Source organism: Sinohyriopsis cumingii, chromosome 1, assembly GCF_028554795.1.
Source record: "Sinohyriopsis cumingii isolate HCF-2022 chromosome 1, ASM2855479v2, whole genome shotgun sequence".
Classification (NCBI taxonomy): Eukaryota; Metazoa; Mollusca; class Bivalvia; order Unionida; family Unionidae; genus Sinohyriopsis; species Sinohyriopsis cumingii.
In genome coordinates, this window is record NC_142961.1 from 113,150,143 (window position 1) to 113,157,185 (window position 7,043).

A 7,043-nucleotide genomic window follows, 5' to 3' on the forward strand; every position below is an offset into this window, starting at 1 on the left:
CTTTTAGTATTTCTTCCACGTGCTCGAACACAATCGTTGTGACGCTATCCCCTGGCTTTGGTAAAACCTTGATACTCAAGTCGTATGTATCTTCATCGTTGTAATTAATATGTTCAGCGTGTCATGCATAGTTGTTTGACGGTCCAGTAAACTTATAATGAACCGGTAAAAGCTGCACATCTGCTTGTAAACAATACCGATATTTTGATTATTGGCATGACTGCTAATACTATACCCATTGTTGAGCAATGATTCGGTAATATTTTCTCTACCCTCCTCTAAGCAGTTAAGAACACTACTGTAGTTTGCATTTCTGTTTTAGCTAATTATTGTAGTCATGCCATTGTCGTACTTTTCTTAACAAGCTGTAACATTGCAAATGAGTGTTGCATTGACTAATCCTCTAGCTGGACCGGTGGCTCTGTGACAGGTGATCCAATGGTCCTACTACTGGTATGGGGTCCGAGCCCATGATGGTGAGTCATTTCGCCTGCGTTTAGTAACAAACATATTTATTGCAAGACCAACCTCAACCAGCAATCCAATAGTCATTGTAGTTCCCGATGGGTAACACAACATAATCACGCTCGAAAAAGTAGTGCAGGCTGTCATTCCATTATTGAATGCGAACTACAACGCAACGACAGTGCGGGTCAGCATCACACTCACCAACTGAAAGTATCAGTTCTATCTTGAGGTGTTCTCCATCATATTTGGATTTAAAAACTTACTAACATTTCACGGGGCTGCTAAACACATGGCATCCAATGCACTCTTCTTAATCAACGTCCCGTACTTTCGTGTCCACGTTGAACAAATAAACGTAACTGGAAATATTGTTGATTCGAAACAGAGCACGCTGCGACAATTTATTCGTCTGAGTGGCTTATTCTTTGGGGACACATGTAATGTCTCCCATGGAATGCCACGCTGGTGTTAACTACGTGACGGCGACATTAAGGGACCATCTTCCTTAATGCCTTAATGTCGCCTCATATTTTGGAACCTATTGGCTGCGAGCTGGGCAGTACTAGCGCGAACAACGCAAACGAAGACACTTACTCAGCATATGGTGCTTAATGGAATTATCGCAATGTATATGTATGGTTCATATCATTTGGATTCAACGTAAAACTTTCGAAACGTTCTTGGTTGCACCATTAGCAACAATAATCACACTATCACCCTCCCAGACGCCTGTTTGTATTTCATTGATATCATATTGTCGTAAGGTGCAGAACGCTTGAATTCGCGCAAACGTAGTCGGGCAGACACATGATGACATAAGCAATTAATATGCCGTTCCTGCTGACATGTCACACGACAAATGTACGACTAGCCTTGAGTTTATACTGCCTACCGAAGGCACAACCCCGTACGAGGTTTTAAACCTCAACACACAAATACCGGAATTTTCAGGGACTCTAAATATCTTCTGTTTCGTAATCAGAACTTGTGTTATGCTGAGTTTAAAGGCAATAACAAATAAAGCCTTAAAATAAGGACCATACACAAGCTAGCAACACGAAAAAGTGGCCAATTAATAGAGCGGCGACGGAGTATTGGAACAGCTTGCACAGCGAGTACCATTACATCGACATGGAATACAAACTACTGGTTCAAGAGTATCTTCGCGTCCGTGGGGTTGACAAGTGCCGGTTCAGATTGGGGTGGAACGAAGATATGAAGTAGATGGACTTTGAGCACTATGCTCACCTAGAACAGCATAAGCCAATCCACTAGCGGTTAGGTTTAATTATATACTACACTGTCGGAAGAACAATGTGTTCCCCTAATAAGCGACTTGGCGAGAAACCTCATATACAAACTTTTCTTTAGGATATGTATAACCTTTTATCACTCTTCTCACTGGCAGAAAAAGAGTTATAATAAAAAATAATACTCAATCTGCGCATCCCAGTAATCCGCCAGAAGAAAAAAAAACAATTGGTCAAACTAGTAACAAAGTGTATGGCATTTGTTGCTCTTGATGTTGAAGACCGTGTTATTTCCAGATCTAGCGATATCAAACCAACTAACGCCCTCTTTTATATCACTACTAGTAATATTGGACAATCCATTTGAAACAAACAGGAATATTATGCTACACTGGTCTGAAATGTATAGACCCAAAAATGGAATTTAACATGGGAACGTTTCTTTGGACCAAAACAGGAAATAAAAACGGGAAAAAAAACTTGAGACGACAATATTATGTTAAAATGGATCTACAGATTATAGCCTCAAATGGAAAATGAAATTAGGCACTCAGTACCTTGCAGGTTGCAGGTTGATATTTTTGTGTGCTTTTTTTATTGTTGTTTCGTTTTCTATTTTGTCCATTATGAGAAAAATTAACAAAAGATCACACTTTTCGCATGTTTATAAACAAAAGAGGAAATCCTGTGCTAGAAATGTTAATATTTTTTAGTATGTACCTGTCCAATTACGCTTATTTTGTAAACAATCGCTAAAAGTTTCCTTATGATCGTGGATTGAACATTCAGACCATTGTTAATGATACACTTGTTCTGTTGAATTTGAGGTAAAGAGACAGTCAAGCTTCTGACCTTAAAGACTTCTGGGAGAAAGATAATTGAAGCTGCTTAGAGAGAGGGGAGGGAGAGAGAGAAGGTATGCTGTTACAAATGCAAAGAAACAATGAAGAGAGGAAAATACAGATGCAATGGCAAAAAGACAAGGAAGAGAAAGAAATTCTGGTGCAGAGAGAATGAGAAAGGGAAAAAAGGGAATTTCAATTCAGATTTGAAAAAAGTAGACCTGGCAAGTGGTAAACATTCATACTTTACACACAAGATCGGGTTGTCTTATTACCAGAAATATTAGGTTAGTACCCCTTTAAAAGAAAATTAAGTAGGTAAATATTTTCCTCATTTGAAATGAGTTACTGAAAATTCGAAATGGCCATTACAGAACAACAGACTCTATCAGTATAAATTGTGCTTATTGACAAAGTTCGTGAAGTCTACTCTTGACTGTCTGTACAACAAGAATCTGATTATGATTTGGATTAAGGAATGTATTTTAAATGGTTATGCGCTGGAACATAAGGCATATCAACAAAGGTTTAGAAACTATAAAAAAAGAAACTGGACAGGCACATATCGAATTTGCAAGAGATACAGAACAGTTATTTGATAAGTGGTGATCAGCCAAGCAGGTTGGCCCAGAATACAATAATCCCAGACAACTCACATTAATAAAAGAGGTAAACAATTTGGTCCACAGTGATGCCAACACCTACTTTGAGGAACAAAAAAATGTTGATCGTGCAGCTGACAATTAGTCCTTTGCTCACAACGTTTCATTTGCCAATGCGTCTTCCACAGTTGTTTCGAGGCAAAAACCGTCTCATACTCAAACCACCACTATTAAATATCAATAGATTACAAACATTTAGGCACCACGTTTCTAATAGGAATTAGAAGAAATTCTCATCTCTTTCTACTTGCACCTAATTTAAGATGAAAGGTCAAGCTATTTATGATTGCTATATTGAAAAATAAGCAATATTATCATTATAGCTATTTGAAATATTCTTATTTTTATGAGGTCATGGTCATATTTTAAAACCAATACATTGGTTGGATGAAATAAACCAGTCTGATTTTCTTATGGAGAATAATGAATCATTCAGTTCGAAATGTTCTATATCACTCAATAGTAATTCTGCCAATCTTATCCCTATTAAAATTGTATTGGACAAAAGATTCTCAGAGTCCTTTGTTATCAAGCACTTTGCTTTGTCAGGGAAGTCTTCTTCTAATTAAAGTGTTCTTATTCAGCAATTAAACTGCGGTTTTGTTAATGTTCCTCTCCACTGTGTCAAAATGCGTCTCAGGAAACGCGACATTCGAAATATCTACTTCTTTACCCATCGAGGGTATTCATTTATTATTACGCAATGACCTAGCTGGAGAAACAAAATTGTGGTTTATCTTCTTGTAACTGACAAGCCATGTTTGGATCAGAAAGTCGATCCTGTTGAAAACGAAATTCCTTATTTATACCCTGATTTGCAATTACTAGAGCTGTAGCAAAGAAAGCTCTTGAGAGTAATGTTGATCAGGAAAGTATTACTTTCTCTGACACGTTTATTGGTTGGGCTTTTGATGAGGTCACCATTGCTCCGGATATGGATCAATCAAGAGGTATTGATCACAGTGGTCTTCTTTTAACTATTCATCCTCTTGATTCTAATCAGGATGACAAAAGACAATCACTCATTGTCGAAGAGAAACAAGATTTTGTTTGTTTCGAAGGGCTGTTGCGCCATATATATTTCGTGTCATTCATGAGACTTCATTGTATTTAACTTTTAATCCATATGTATATTTGACGTACTCAAAAGAAATCTTTATTGCATAAATCTTTGTATTTATTATTGAGGGAAGGAAATATTTATATTTAATTTCAATTATTGCTTGGCTTTTCTTAATGATTACACATTATGGTAATATGTAGTTTGTACTTGACCGTGTCCAAAATCAAGTTCATGGTGTACGTGTCCAATAACATTGACTTTGTATACAACAGAATACACAGCTAATCGTTTCTCTATTATTGTGGATCAAATATTCAGATTATTATTAATGGTAAATAATGCTTAACTGAATTTTGAGTTAAGGATACAGTCTTGATTCGACCTTAGAAACTTCTTGAATGGAAGTTTCCATTAAGATGACAGAGTCTTTTGAGAAAATGGCAATTGCGACCTCGGTCAAGTAGAGGTGTATATAATATTGTTTACATTTTTATTATTCATTTCTGCCTTAACATATGAAGTGGACTCAGTCTTACTGTTGTCTTCCGTTTCTCATTTGGGTGGATTTATTTATTCAAATTATTATTCACTAGAATTACAAAGTGAGAAACATTGCTTTAGAAGTAAAATGAATCCAGACAGGAACATTATTTATTCAAATTATTATTCACTAGAATTACAAAGTGAGAAACATTGCTTTAGAAGTAAAATGAATCCAGACAGGAACATTTTTCGATTATATTATTGTGATACATCAAAAGACTGAACAGATCTCTACCAATCAAGACCACATGTTCATCAGCACATTCAAGACATCAGACACATCAATATATTCAATACTGGAACTTATTTGGAACACCACTAGAATTAAATTCAAACTTCATACAGTTGGACTTGTGAACTTTTAGGAATAATTGGTATTTAATTCATAATACAGTTAGTTCTTTTTACTTTTTCACTTTGCATTCTAGGGAAATAAATTAGTTGTTGAAATTTACAAAACGTTTTTTGTTTTGCATTTCTCTGTTACTTAGTTTAAGACCATACAGTCGCAATATACTAGACATTGTTACTTATGCTACTTAGTTTAAGACCATACAGTCGCAATACACTAGACATTGCTACTTATGCTACTTAGTTTAAGACCATACAGTCGCAATACACTAGACATTGCTACTTATGCTACTTAGTTTAAGACCATACAGTCGCAATACACTAGACATTGCTACTTATGCTACTTAGTTTAAGACCATACAGTCGCAATACACTAGACATTGCTACTTATGCTACTTAGTTTAAGACCATACAGTCGCAATATACTAGACATTGCTACTTATGCTACTTAGTTTAAGACCATACAGTCGCAATACACTAGACATTGCTACTTATGCTACTCTCATCGAATTGTATTCAATGATATTGAGTATCATGTCTGACGAATGTTTGTTCAGCAGATTTACAAACAGTACACATTTTCCAGCCCTACCATTAAACTGAACCCTTAGTTTACTCAATGTGTTGCGCGCAAAATATACAAATTTATCGACCTAGCACAGATTCAGATCTGTCTACATTACATTACTTTATATGATAGCATTGGTGTTTCATTGGCGAGAGCTATTGTCATTTTTTTAAAATTCACTGGCAGCAACTTTTGTTAAAATAATATTGTATGTCAAGCGGCTGCCCTATCTATTTCAACTTGAACACTATATGAGCAGAAATTGTGTTACCATATAAATGTGTTTATAAGACAGATTTGTTTCGTCAGTAAAAAGGTTGTTACCAAATGACGCTTTTTGTTCAATTTAAAAAAAAAAGAAAACATGAGTATATCAAGTTTGTGCATCGTACACATTGGATAGCCTGTTATGCTGAACACTGACGTATAGAGAGAGCTATTCTTTGCCTTCTGATAATAATTTAATATTGTGGGGTTCTCTGGCTTCAGTAAGAATTTAATGTTGAGGATTTCCGCCCTCAAATAAGAATTTAACATGGAGATGGCACTCTGGTCTCCAACGGGAATTAAACATAATTAGGCTCTCTAGCCTCTGACAGAAAATGTAATGTTTAAACGACCACGTGCTAACCAACACGTCGTCTGGACTAACCAACGGCCAGACCTCTACTGAAGACACAAGTAGTATTTAAACAAACGGGTATAAGAAGAATGTAAGTTAAATCGCTTGCAAAGTAAATAAAGCCCCTATTCTTATTCCCCATAATTTTCATTTCCACCTCTTATAGACAAAACTAACACGGCTATAGCCTTTACCAGAGAAAGAGATGAAATTCAGTCATTCACACACACACACACACACACACACACACACACACTTCGTGAAGAAGTCTCCTCTTGGCCAATAGCTTTTGGTGAATGTTTGTACATTCAACTCTTTGAATACATTGTCAAGTGTGACTGCCAAAATGTGTTGTTTGCAGAAAACATCCCACCATCTAACCAGCCATATTTGTTTTTCGTTTTGTCTGAAATATCTTACATATGTGTCAAACATACACTTTAAATGTTACAGTTAATGTCAGTTTCTTTACTGATTTGTTCACTACTCCAATAGTAGAGGTTTTGTCACCCAAATTTGGAGATTGGTATTTGGTCCACAGGGTTTAACATGTGTGGGCCTGTTTAAGGCAAAACGAGAAATAAACATCGCGTATCTAATTCATAGGTTTAACACGTCCGGGTCTTTATGGGTCTAACGGGAATTTAATATGACATCGTCAGTCCATAGGATTA